The sequence below is a fragment of the Tupaia chinensis genome, unplaced genomic scaffold (assembly GCF_000334495.1).
Source record: "Tupaia chinensis unplaced genomic scaffold, TupChi_1.0 Scaffold000140_1, whole genome shotgun sequence".
In the NCBI taxonomy this organism is placed as follows: domain Eukaryota; kingdom Metazoa; phylum Chordata; class Mammalia; order Scandentia; family Tupaiidae; genus Tupaia; species Tupaia belangeri.
The window spans coordinates 2,720,641-2,735,314 of NW_006159610.1; the positions used below are offsets into that span (position 1 = coordinate 2,720,641).

The 14,674-nt window shown below is 38.2% G+C and overlaps 1 protein-coding gene across 4 annotated transcripts in view; it reads left to right on the forward strand.

Moving 5' to 3' along the window:
* Positions 1-14,674, forward strand: part of CALD1 (caldesmon 1) — a 256,751-nt gene that overhangs the window by 31,849 nt on the left and 210,228 nt on the right. The window contains exon 1 of one of the 4 annotated variants that reach the window (XM_006144998.3): positions 13,047-13,360. The exons of 1 other annotated variant lie outside the window; for it this stretch is intronic. The gene's annotated coding sequence lies outside the window, so the exon portion shown is untranslated. Of the gene's footprint in view, positions 1-13,046; positions 13,361-14,674 lie in introns of those variants that run through there. 2 more of the 4 variants (XM_006145001.3, XM_006145002.3) reach the window with 2 other exon arrangements.

The window sequence follows — 14,674 nt, forward strand, 5'->3', positions numbered from 1 at the left end:
TCCCTCTCTCTCTTTCTCTGTGACATATGAAGGTCAAACCTCTAGCGTAGCTTCATTAGTGGTTAGACACATCTATGTTCAAGTTTGCTTGGTCCAAACAGCCATCTTTCCCCAGTTACTACTAGACTCAGCAACCATTTAGAAAACATGTTTTCTCTTCTTTTGGATCTTAAAAATAGTTTACCTCCCAAGAGAAATCACTGCCTTCTGGCCTCTCAGATGACAGTCTGCTAATCCAAAAATATAAAACCTCACCCAAAAGATCAAATATTTTAGATGTTTTCTTATTTGCACCCCTCACAAGTATGCCTGCAATGAAAAGGCAATTATGAGATTGACTTTTTTTTTTTTCCCCTCCTAAAATGAGTAAAGGATATGGTTTCTGGTTGAGAGGGGAGACCAGGTCTCACTACATGGTGTTGGTTGGATTTTAGACAGCCTTTGTTAAGCATGAACAAAAAGAGACTCACACAGCAGGGGGATCTTTCTTAGGATCTTCCATTCTGGAGTCAATCTTTTTTATTTTTAGAGAGATTTTTGCTATAGGGTACATGTGCTTGCCGGACAGAGAGAGAGAGACAGAGAAACAGAAAATGAGAAATCATCCCTGGGTTGGCCACACCCCAATCCCTTCTCCTCCATTCTCCTCTTGGGATTTTGAGCACACACGCACACATGCCCAGCCCAGCATGAGTTCCAAGTCGCTGGGTCCGAGAATTGAACTGCAGTCGATTATGTGCAAGTCCAGCAACATAAACATTACACCATCTGCCGGTCCAAATGTGATCATATTTTCATAATTGCTTCTGTTTTTCTTTAATACAATGCAAATATATTTTAAATTTCTAAATTTTATTAGTGATATTGTTCTCTCTCTCTCTCTCCTTAAAGACAACTGCTGTCTTGAATTTGGTGTGATTCTAGTTCTCTCTTACAGGTATCCATAAATAATTCACATGAATGTAATCATCCCAATGGCAGTTTACTTCTTTACGTTCATTTATTTTCACTCAATATCTATTTTATATCCAGTTACATCTAGTTTATTAATTTCAGCTACTATATAATACTCCATTGTACAGCCTTGCTTATAGAGCCTCTCCCCTTCTGACTGCTACTGGGCTTTTTGCCATTGTTTTCACCATGACAGACAAGGCTCTGATGAGCTTCCTTTTCCAGGTCTCATTGCTACAGAGTGTGAGAGTTTCCCAAGAGGATATACCTAGAAATGAGTTTTCTGGATATAGAAAGTACATGCTGAATGTCACTAGATATTGTCAGGTCACTCCACAAAGTGAATGGACCAATTTACTTTCTCTCCAAAATGTGTAAGAATTTGTTTCCTTACATCATCAACAACATGCAGTTTTACTAAATTAATTTTTTTTCTTTTACCAGTGTGGTGCATGTGAACTAGTGCCACTGTTCTTAATTTGCGTTTTCCTGGTTATGAAAGAGATTGAGCATCATTTCAAGGTTTGGGGCTTTTGCAATTTTCTCTTATGTGGATTGTCTTACTCTATGTCTGTTTTTATTATCTTTTATTTTCTCTCTCTCACTTTCTCTCTTTCTCTCTGTCTGAATTGATTTATAAGCATTCTTTGCTGTTATAGATTTTCAATTCTTTATTTTATACATTGCAAATTTTTTCTTGGCTTGTCTTTTCCTTTGTATAGTGTGGCCTTTATTGAACAGAAGTTTTTAATCTTGATGTAACCACATTTTTTTCTTTAGTTTAATTCTTACTTAATAGTTATAAACATTAGTCAGTTTTTTCTTTGAAACCCAAAAATGAAAAAACAAAAAACTCTGCTACAAAATTGCAGTGGCTTACAATGACAAACATTTATTCCTTGCTCCTTTCAAATGAAGCTGGTAAATAGCGACTGTCCTGGTCTTCGGTGAGCTCCTGGCCCCAAACACCTCCAGGTGTCCTCTCATTCTTGAAACCAAACTGAAGTGTGTCTGTGGTGTATTGGTTTCCCATGCTGCTATGACAGATTACCACAAACTGGGGGAATAAATCAATGGGCATTATTCTCTCACAGTTACGGAGGTGAGGAGTCCAAAATCAAGGTATCCACAGAGCCATTGGCTTTTTCTGGAGGGCCTGAGGGATATTGTGTTCCATGCCTTTGTCCTGGCTTCTGGTGGTCACTGGCAATCCTTCTCATTCCTTGGTTGGTAAATATCAAACCAATCTCTGTTTCTTCGGATCCCCTTCTCATCTATTTCCTATGTCTCAAATCTTCCCTCTGTCTTTCTCTCATAAGAGCATTCATGATTAGATTTAGAGCCCCTTGGGTAATCCAGTATGATCGCATCTCAAGATCATTAAGTCAACTGCATTTGCAAAGACCCTATTCCCAAATAAGGTCATATTCACAGGTTCAGGATGAGCATGTGATTTGGGGGAGCACCATTCAACCCATATTATGATGTCATGGTATCATGGCAAAAGGCAGATGATCAAGGTGAAGCAAAGCATGTGATATCTCTTAAAGCCTCCACTCTGAAGGGACACCATCACCTCCAGCCATATTGCATGGGGCAAAGCAAATCCCATAGTCAGAACCTGCTGAAAGCACTGCACAAACTAAAGCAAAAGAATGTGAGTGTTTAATCCCATGAAAGAGAAAGGAAAGACTTGATAGCAATAGCCCCATCTAGTACAAGCCACATTATGTTATTTTATTTTACGTAAAATAGAAGTCATTTATTTGAGCCAGGGCTTGGGATGAATTGCCCAGGTGAGCAATTTCTGGCTTCCTAGACAGATGGTCATCCAAGCTATATTATTTTACAAGTCAAACAACGCTGTGTGGACCTGCTGAAAGCACTGCACAAACTAAAGCAAAAGAATGTGAGTGTTTAATCCCATGAAAGAGAAAGGAAAGACTTGGTAGCAATAGCCCCATCTAGTACAAGCCACATTATGTTATTTTATTTTACGTAAAATAGAAGTCATTTCTTTGAGCCAGGGCTTGGGATGAATTGCCCAGGTGAGCAATTTCTGGCTTCCTAGACACATGGTCATCCAAGCTATATTATTTTACAACACAACGCTGTGTGGTTTTTTACCAAAAAGCAGATATTCTCCACACCTCCCATTGCTGGAACTGATCCTTCCATAAGCAAAGGCTCTCCATTCCTTTTCAGGGTTCTAGATGTTGGGATGTCAGTTCCCACACCTCTGTACTTCACTGTTTGCCCTTCCTCGGTAATGTATTCCTGGTTTAAAATACTATCTGTAACCTGATGACTCTCTGCCCCTCTGCTGAACTCGGGATTTGTGTCACACTGCCTACCCTCACCTCCGTCTGGGTGTCTCACAGTCATCTTAACATGCCTAAATATGGCAGAAGTAATCTTCACCCCCTTCCCTGGAAGTCAACATTTCCCTTAGTGGTCCCCATTTTATTCCATATCTCTACAGTTCACTCAGTATTCAGACCACAAAGGAGACAGCCTTGATTGTCCTCTTTTTCTCATATCCTTCTTCCAAACCATCCATGATTCTTGATGTACCTAAAATTCAATACTTTCTCAATGCCCCAAATGCTAAGCCCCAGTCTAAGCCACCACTTTTTGCCTATGAGGAGACAATACTTTCCTCCTGATTCTACTCTTGTGGTCTTACCATGATTCTACACAGTGCAGCCAGAGTGATTTTTTTTAATTTTCTGGCTCAAAATCTTCCAATGACTTTCCATCTTAGGACAAAGCCCCAAATCCTTACCATGGCTAGAGAGCTCTGGTTGGTCTGATTAAACCACTGGCTATCACTCTTCTCTGATTCCTCTTTACTCTTTGCTATTCCTTTTATGCACTTGCTATTTTTGCCTTTGGAAATATTTTTCCTTCATGTATTTGCACTACTTGCTCTTTCACTTTCTCATATCTCTATCAAAAAACTTCTTTGGAGATGATTTCCACATTTATCTCCATTTCTTTTTTGTTCAGGATTATTTATTTCATTTTATTTGTTATTAGTATTGCTATTTAATTTTCTAAAGGGCACTTACACTCACGAGAGAGAGAGAGAGAGAGAGAGAGAGAAAGCAAGTCACCAGTTCCAGAACTTGCACCTTCAATTTGTGAGTCCAGTGCCTTAACTACCATGCCACCTGCTGACTCTTAATTCTATTATCCTTGTTTGTTTGTTTTTTCTTTATAGCACTTACCACTGCCTGGTATTATACTGGGTCATCAGAAAAGTCTTGACATACTTATCTGTTTTTCTATGCGAAAATCCATCATGACTTTTCCAACAACTTATTATACTTATGTATTAGATAATGTATTCAACTGTCTCTTTCATCAACTGCATTTAATTTACAACCTCTGCAACAGACCCTGGAATGTGGCAGGAACTCAATAAATATTTGTTCAGTGGATGAATAAAACGATGAATGAACTATTTTTGTAGACCTTTTGGGTATTTATTCCATATTCCTAAATAACATACTAATTTGGCTACTTACTCAAGTGTTTGATAGAAATGTTATCTGTTGATTTTCTGCTAAACAAAATGAAGATTTAGCCCTTTACCAACCATCATCCTACTAACATATTCTTGTCCACTACCCTCTGAATCTAATTACATCATCATTGCTTTGATGAAATCAATATACAGTCTCTGCATGGTTATGACTGTGTACATTTTTCTCAGTTAAACTGTCTAGTGTCTAATGCTTGCTCTTCCTTTCTTGAACATTTTTTTCCTGAAATTTTAATGACCATGATCTTACATTTAATTATTTTTGATGTGCCTATCACAAAGCGTATTGGTTGATGTGCCTACTTGACTTTTCCTTATAACATCTTTGCTGCAGTCCTCTGCTCCAATATCTATTGGTTGTCTTCTTGGCCAGTTGCACAGCTTTTGTCCTGGAATTTTCTTTGACCATCATCATGGAACACCTTTATCTAGGGTGCCCAGCCTCTATTTCCTGATCTTGATCTGTCTTGCTTTTTGGTTTCTACTCCAACATTTTTTTTTTCTCTCTTTAGATAGAGGTTCCCTTAAGAACCTGATAACTTCCAAATAAAATATATTTTCATTCATGGTACAGGCCCAGTGAGCCCTTGGAATCTAGAAACGTTTGTCCTTTGGGTTTATTTTATTACTTATATTATTATCATTATTTTGTTAAAACCTAAGACACATGGGCTGGCATGGTGTGTAACATATTGTTTAAGAGATGTTAGATAAATACACAAGAATGCAGGTCCAGCATCCAGTTCCCTAGTCAGTTCGTATCCATGGGATGCATATTCCTGTGATTCTGGCTGGCTGGGTAGGCTGTCTTGTCTTTCTCGTTCTCTCCCATGAAAGAAATAAATGAATGTTAGGAGTAAAAAAAAAAAAAAGAACTTGACAGAAACACATACACTATCCTAGACCTATACATAGGCGGATCATCAATATCACTGTCCACCATGTCCACTTCTCATCCCAGGGAAGAGCCATGATGAACAAAGCACCATGAGATTAAATCAAGCACAAGAGGAAAATGACACAATCAAAAGATGCAGGAAACACTAGATGCATGGGGCTGCTACCTACGTAACAGAGCATACTGTTTTATAGTAAACTTTTTTAAAAATATAAGTAGAGGGAATATACTCCAATGTTGACCAACAGAAAAATGACGGATAGATAAGAGCAGAAACATATGTTGTTATAAAACAAAATAGGGTGAATACAGTTAAAAACAACTTACTATATATGTCCCACCCCAAAAAACTGTGTTCCCAACATGAAGTAATGACAAATGGCTTAGATAATGAGTATACCAATTACCCTGGTTTCATCAGTACACGTTATATTCATGTACTGAAAAGTCACATCAGACCCCCATAAATAATATACAATTATTATGTTTATAAATGATTTTTAAAAGAAACTAAAAATAACGATGAAAGTGTAGCAAATACGTAAACCAGCAACCTAGTCATTCATTATCATTGTCATGTCATCTCACATATCAAACGTGATTGTATGTACTGTGCTTTCCAATGACCGGCAGTGCAGTAGGTTGGGTTACACCAGCATCACCACAAACACAAGGAATACATTGCACTCTGACGTCACGACACTACAGTGTCACTCCACAATGGGAATTTATTAGCTCCATCATCAGCTTATGGGACCACAATCCCATAGGAGGTTCATCATTGAACAAAATACAGTTACACAGTTCATGATTATTTCCTTTGATAACTCTCTTCTTATTTTTTCTCTTCTCTTTTTCAGGAACACACACCTGTTGGATTTTTAATGAATTCTCTAATGTTTTCATTTTTTTTCTTACTCTTTTCCATCTTACCTTTTCCTATTATCTGGTTGTAAAATTTTTCTAAACTTTATCTTCCATCTCCTGGATCAAATTTTTGTAAATTTCTGCCATAATAGTTTTCAGTTACAAGAGTTCTTATACACTGAGAGTACCTTTATTTTTTAAAGTTTGTTGCCCTAGGGCACATGTGCTCACTGGAGAGAAACAGATACAGTGAGATGGAGAGTGAGAAATCATGCCCCAGAGGGAATGGTAACATCACAATCTCTTCTTCATTCTGCTCTTGGGATTCGGGGCATGCATGTACATGCGCCTGATATGATTTTTAAGCCACCAGGTCTGAGACTTGAACTACAGTCATCTATGTGGGAGTCCAGCACACCAACCACTATGCAACCTGCTGGCACTGAACGTGCCTTTTTAAAGCATCTTTATTTATTTATTGATGTGGACAAAATATCTTCTCTTATTTCATTGAGAATCATCACAATTAGAGTTTTCTTGAGGTTCTATAGTAATTATAGTCTTCCTTCTTTTCTTAGAGTCATTGGAAGTTTTCCTCCATTTCCTACCCTGACTTTCTTTTTTCTATAGTTTTTTTCCAATCTCTCTTTCAGTTAAAGTGATGCTATTATGTAAGAGTAAAGTTTGTGAAAGTTTTTTCAAAATCAAAATGGAGTTGGAACCAGCAGTTGGCATAATATCTATGTCACTGGACTCCCATGTAGTTGACCACCGTTCAAGTCCCAGATCTGGTGGCTTAAACTCACACTGAACTGTGCAAGCGTGGCCAAGATCCCGAGGGGAAAATGGAAGAGGAGGGATTACAACATGGCTATCCCCCTGGGGAGTGATTTCTCACTTTCTGTCACTCTGTCTCTGTCTTTCTGGCAAGCACACATGCCCTATAGCAAAAACCTCTCCAGAAACAAAGAAAAACAAAACAAAACAAAACAAAAATCAAAATGGAGTCATTTATGTCAACCCAGACTAAATCAAGCCAGGAAGGCCATGGAGGAGGTGTTTCCTCATGCTAGTATGCCTACTATCAAGAACTATTATTGAGAGAACTCTACCAGAACCATAAGCCTGAACAAAGACCACTACCACCTGTCATAAGTACTTCTTCTGCAAGGACATCTGTCCAGAAACTTACCTGCCCAGCTTTGGGCTGACTCTACCCTTGCTATTGTTCCTGCTAGCCAAACATTATAGTCACAAAACAATTCATATAATCCCCTTACCTCCTCCCTTCTTTTAAAGGTGGTTTTCTCCTTTAAATCCTATCCAAGGATTGCAGGACCTTGGTAAGCAAGTTTGGGGCTACCTGGATTATATTCATTTGGCCTGTACCCTGGTTCAGACATCAAACTTATGCCCAAATAAAGTCCTTTTTGCTATACATTTTTGGCCTTGGCTTATCCTCTTTTTAGGTTTCCAGGTTATAAGCAGATTGAAACTTCATTGAAGGGCCTTAGGCAACAAGCCAGACTTTTCATTTGTCACTCCCAATTCTATGCATGTAGGTGTTTTTTTCCCACAGCCATACGAGCTTCCCTGGAGTGGAAGCCTCTAATTTCCTGTCTGCCAAGTACAAAACTGACTGTTAGTGTCCTGGGAGTCCAGGAGGGTAAGGAGGCTGGGCATGTTTTAATGTTCAGTGTTTCACTTTCACTTAAACCTATGTGTTCAGTACTAAGCCTTCCCCTGCTCACAGCTTTGTCTGGGACTCAGCAATTCTCTTTAAAGAATGAGCAGAATCAACTTCCAGTTTTCTGTCTGGTTGAGAGGGGGGTGTTCGCCTGCTTGTGTGGGGCTAGAGGAGGATATCTGGGCTTCTAACTATCCCTTACTCAGATTTTCAACCAAACCTATTTTCTGCTCTATCCTTCACCTTCAGCAGTTCCCAAGGTTTCCAAATCCTGAGAGCTTCCTGGTTCTGCCATGTGAACCAGTTTCTTATTGGCCTCTCAATCTACAGAGCCAGATTTCAGCCTCTCAGCTCTGTTAAGTCAATTACCAACCCTCTGTCCATTTTCCATATTCCAAACTTTGGCTGACATCTGGACTCCTATTGATTCCTTTCCAGCATTCTTTGCCTTATAGGATTTATTTATGATTTTCAAAAATTTTTTACTATAATTTGTATGAGGTTTGGGTAAGAAGCAAGAGTAAATGAATGTTGCTCATTTGATCTTCCATGCTCAACCGTCTCCCTCAGTCTTTTCATTTGTAAGCTCCCTTTTCTATGCTTTATGCCCTATATTGAAAATAATTTGCCTACAATTTTTCCTAATATTTCTTAAGTTTAGCTTTTTATGTAACCTAGTTTATTTTAGTATAGAGTAGGTCTTTTGAATCTAAGTTTTTGTTTTCCACCTGACAGACTGCCATAAACCTTAATGTTAAGAGAATAGTCCACCCCTTTCCCCCTTATTTTTAACCTCCTTTATTATTTAAGAACTTTCGATATGTATTTGGGTCTGTTTCTATGCTTTCCACTTTATTCTATTGATATACTTGTCTACTCTACTGCCAATAACATTAGAATTTCTCTGTAAAAATTTCATTACTGGGGCCAGCAGGTGGCATGGTGCTTAAGGGTGCTGGACTCCCACATGGCTGACTATAGTTCAAGTCCTGGACCTGGCAGCTTGCTTTCTCACATACATTCTCTCTCTCTCTCTCTCTCTTTCCTTCTTTGGTCAAATTAAAATAGATAAAATTAAATAAAATAATTATTTTTTTTAAAATGTCATTACATATTTTTAGATTTTTACTTTTTCATAGTTACTGTTATTCAGTCAAGTTCTACAAATTAAATATTTAGGGATTTTACTTGGAATAATAAATGCAGAGATTAATTTGAGGAGAATTTATATTTTTAATTTTGAGGTTTGTCATCCATAAAAATGGTATATTTCACCATTTATTCCGATCTATTGATCTTTAAATAAGGTCTTACAACTTTTTTTGCACATATTTTGTTACATTAATTTCCAGGTCATTCACACATTTTGTTATTATTATGAATAGTGTATTTTCCCATTATATTTAAAAATTAGAGGCGACTGATTGCAGGAACTCTGTTTTTACATAGTGAGCTTAATTCCAACAATCTTGCTCTTTATTAGTGTCATAGTAAATAATGGCATTTTTCTTTCTCATCCCAATGGCTCTTTTTCTGTTTCTTTTTTTCTGGTTAAAACCTACAATGTATCTTTTATATACTGCAGGAGAGATTTAATTGTCTTTTCCTGGTTATAATGGGAATTATTTAACATTTTATCAAGTATGATGTTTCAGATTTACAGATTTTAGGTAAATGTCTCTCATTGTGATCATAAAGATTCTATTCTTTGTTTTTAAGAGATTCTTTTTTTAAGGTTTACTAATTTTACTAAACGTTATTCTTTATTTACTGAGATTATATTTATCTTTTCTACTTTTTAAAATATGTTGAAAATATTGTGTATTATATTAGATATTGAACCATTTCTGCATTAGTCATTTTTTTTACATTATTGGATTTAACTAGCTACTTTGTTTCATCTTGGTTCATAAGTGCACTCATTTCAAATTCTGTTTTGTTTTATTTTGTTCTTTGTAATCTAATTTTGATATTGAGTCTACTTGCTTATTTCCATTTCTTCATAAACCTGAGTGTCTTGGAAAAGTTTCATTTGACTAATAGGATGTGGGGTGGGTTGTTCTGGTGCCTTGTAAGAATTTCAAATCCTCGGGACCAGCAGTTAGCATAATGGCTATGTTGCTGAACTCCCATGTAGTTAACCACGCTTGGCGTCCCAGACCCGGTGGCTTAAACTCAAGCTGGGCGTGTGTGTGTGTGTGTGTGTGTTCGAGATCCTGAGAGGAGACTGGAGGAGAAGGGATTGTGGCATGGCCATCCCCCCTGAGGGGTGATTTCTCACTTTCTGTCTCTCTGTCTCTCTGGCAAGCACATGCACCTTGTAGCAAAAACCTCTCCAAAATTTTTTTTTTCAAATCCTTTTTTTGATTTAAGAAATGTTGAATAAAATCCAATATTTATATATTTTAAGCTGGAAGAGTGTGGATTTTTCATGAACTATGTGAAGTAATTTTCATTTTGAATGAACAAAATATATGACCTGTTTTTACTTTTGCCAAGTCAACAGATGAACAAAATACAAGCCATTACTACTGGGCTACATGATAGCAAGCATGCTATTGGAACTTAAAAAATGCAACCAACTATGCAGATACTTGGAAATGGCTCTTTAGACTTATTATAGGTTGATTAGGTAGCTATATCCTTTGATAAACAAGCTGTTCCTTAGCTGGGACAGTCCAAATGGGAAATATATTCCACAGACATTCCTATACAAATCCTGTGTATTTTTAGTGCTGTTAAAAATGACCTCTGGAAAAAGTAAATACTACGCAAAGAAAGTTTCCCATGGCAGAGATTAGGTAACATTATATTTTTATATTCTTTTTATTCCCCTTCCTTTCTTTTTCCTTTTTGTATTCCCACATTTTTTTAAGTAAAATGATAAAGAGGAAATAATTTTTTATATCATGGTGCATATTACATGAAATGTGTTACATTATTCCCCCAACTACATAGTTTCTCTACAATAAGCTATTTTAGAATACACAAAGTAGGCTGTATGGTTGCCCATCCACTATATCCTGTATATAAGGTATCCACAGTTTATCAAGGGAAACATATTTCTTCTTTCAAAGATATAACCCCCAAATATTTAGCTGTTTATCTTCTAAAAACCACGCAAAATATATGTCCTTTCCATGTTTCCTGTTGATAATATTTTCCCTATTGGTAGCACAAGTTTTCTTTCCTCTGGAAAGCTGGTACTTATTTTATTCATAGATTGCAAAATTGTGCCCTTATGCTGTTCAACCAAAAGGCATTACTCATACAAGCAGAGAGAATATGGCTTAGGATACAATCCACAGAGGCAATGAAAAATGGTGTTTTCAGACCGGCCTTACTGAGTTACCTCTGAACAGAAATCCTATCTTCACGCAGACATCACTGACCAAGTTGCTTGTAGAACTCACTAGTGTCTGCCTTACATGTCTTCAAGCTCAGTGGATTACCAGACTACGAGGTTTTATTCTATCTTTACAACCTGTCCAAAGGCAGGACGTCCCCAGCAGCAAAACTGGCTGTGTTCCCAAAGTTTATTTCCGAATCGTTTATTTGGGATCAGAAAACATTTTCCCATAGGAACTATTTCATAAATGGTGATGTTCCACAAGCGCCTGGTGGAGCCACAGTGTACTGAAATGCAACATCGACTGCACCATTCTCACCAACCATTACTTGTTCTGTTTCTCTGGGAAAGTGCACTCTGAATTCTAACATGGATGCCTGAAGCCCAACTCTCCCCTACCCTGATTGTAGCTTTTGGGTTGTACAGCTGTAACAGTAAGGAAGATTGGGGGAGTAGCCTTTCTAAGAGATGAGTCTGAGTGGAGAGTTGATGTAGGTATCTCAGGGTAACTAGTGAATGCTGTAAGGCTGAAGAAGAAAACCACCCAAGTGGATCAGTTATTTCCCACATGTTCTGAATGAGACGCAAAGGGTGGAGATGTTTTCATAAATAGAATAATTTCTAAGACAGATCTTCATAAATAGGGAATGGCTTATACAGTAAAGTCTCGAGGTTTTGAAGACCAAACTTTGGCCTCGTAATTAGCCAGGAAGAATATTCTTAAACTTTTTAGTCAGTGATGAAACAGTCTCCAGATACAATGAGACATAAATCTTGCACCTACCCTAGGCCAGACAAATAGTGGGTGCTCCAAATGTTTCTCCATTTATCGAATTAAGTACTGAGTGAATTCTATATTGAAAAGTACAAAACCACAATTGTATTTCTGTCTGGACCAGTTAACTGCTATATAATTCAGCATATCCTCATTCTAACCTCTCAGAGCACATATCCTACCAATAACTTGGTTGGAGCACTTTCCGGAATTTACTAGAATGTCAGCGTCATCTGGGTGGGGCATATGCAGCTGTCCACAGCAATCTCAAAGCAGGGACGAGGTGTCTTCCTACCCTCTCCATTGTGCATCAATTTCTGCACCAGATTCTAGCACCATCTCCCCATTGCCATATGTAAAGAAACAAAAGGGAATGGGAGTAGGAGGTGATATGAAAGCCACTAAGGATCCCCAAGCCTGAAGGGCTCTCAGCCTAGAAAAGTTTCTGGCACTAGGTTTATTCTGGACAACATTACCTGCCAAAAAAGACCTAAGCCTTTTTTGTCAGTTGTTTTTACAACACACACAGACATATTTTAGGAGACCGGGCCTCTTTTAGGTTAGAATTTAGCCCATACAGCAGACCTAGGTCCTGTCTACTTCAGGTTTTAGAATTGCACAATTTAAATTTATTCTGTACATATAACTACTTTGGAAAAAAAAAAAAAGACACCATTAAGATTCCCTCAATTAAAAAGCTGTCCCCACTACCCCCACCTCCAGTAGACGTATCCACTGTTTACTTTTGGTTTCATAGGCTGTTTTCTTTTTAAAGTGCCATTCGTGTTCTACAAATCAGCCTCTTTCTCCAAGATTAACATTTTGTATGATTGCTCCTGACAATGGATCTACTTCCAGAGGCCCTGCTAAGGATAACCAAAAAAGGGCATGGAGCTGGCTGGTTTTGGCAGCCTGCGCACGGTTTCAGAGCTTTTTAGGTCTTGGTTTTTCTGATGAGTGATTTCCTGAGCATGCTTAGGGAATGACAGGCATCTCCACAGGCAGGCTACATCCACCTTGGCTGGGTGTCGTCATTGGCTGCCTATTAGAAAAACTACAGGACAATGCATACCACCGACTGCAGCTGTAAACATAGGGGATATGTGTTCACTTAGCCTGGACTTCTGGGAGGGGCCAAGGAAGGGCGGTCTGGAGTTTTATTGAATAGAACAGTGTGTATTAGGCTGCCTGCCTGCCTGCTTGCTCTCTTGCTGTGCTCCTGCTTAAAGAAATCAGCCCTTCCTTTCTGACTTAGTCCTTCGGAGGAAGTTTCAGCCTACAAGGTAAGGCACTGCGGGCTTTCTTTCTTCTCCTCCGGAGAATCTGGGGACTTTCTCCAATTTTCAGTGCACATTCCTGGCCAAGGTGGCTGAGGATGCAAGGTTGTTCAAAGTAATAAACCATGTAAATTCCCAGGGCAGACTGAGCTTCACAGCCCTGTGGATGTTCCCAAAAAGCAAACAAGATGAGATTTCAAGTTTTGTTTTTCAAGTTGGGACAAGAAGAATAATCATATAGAGACTTATGTTCAGAGACCATTGGAGGCTTTGATTAGAACAGCCTTTTGTTAGGGGAGTGATATGGAATCATACCTGATTCACAGTCTAGTGTTACAGGGTGCTATCCCTGCCGGCCTGATCATACCACAGTCTGTCCTGCATCCTTTATTATCAAGGATTTAAAGAGGTTTTGTTTTAAAGACAACTTTTGAGGTTGCTGAGAAGCCAAAATGTGATGATTTTAAACGAAAGCCTTTTTGTATTTTGATCATATATCAGTATTTAAGAACTGGATTTCCAGAGCTACAAGGAAAAAAGGTCCAAGGTGCAAAGAGTGTGAACACCCAGCCCTGGTTGGGTTAATGTCACCATCTGATATTGCTAAGACAGAAGATGCCTACTGTGATCTGTTTCCTATAAAACCTAATAACAAGAGAATGTATGTGCTAGCGGGTATGTTTTTAGAAATCACATGTAATATCCTACCAAACTATTTCTTAAGAAATCTTATTTTCTGTTTAAAGTGTGCCTAGAGAGTTTGAAGTGCTAAAGGTTTGAAATGTGTACCAGAAGAGAGGGAGACAGGCTTTTATTTCGAGAGAGACATACATGAGTTTTAAAACGGTAGTACAAGGCAGTTAGTTGATGGCAGTCTGGAATTCCTCTTAGAAAGAGCTGATTGTAAAGGGTGGGGGACCTTCCCATGGTGCTGTGGCAATCCATGGTCAAAAAAGTGGATGAAAACAAAGTGCTTGGTATTCATAGACCCCTTCTGTTAACAAGGCTATGCAGATGGACTTGTAAACCGAAATAGTAAAACCCTTCTACTGTGTTTGGCAAACCCAGACATGAATGACTAGCGTTTAAGTGAGAGTAGGTGCTATGTGGCAAGAAGGGTAAATTAAAGTTTTTTAATAAAACTGGATATCCAAGAATCAGCTCCAAATGATTGATTCAGTTCAATTTATTCCATAGCATACAGTGGCTTAGGGTTGAGATGCATTAAATAATATTTTTCTCTTTGCACGTAGAAGCTGGGGGGAGTAGTTTTCTTGAGAATGCCTCCTTCTCCTTCTAGAAGTGATATATGAGAACAGA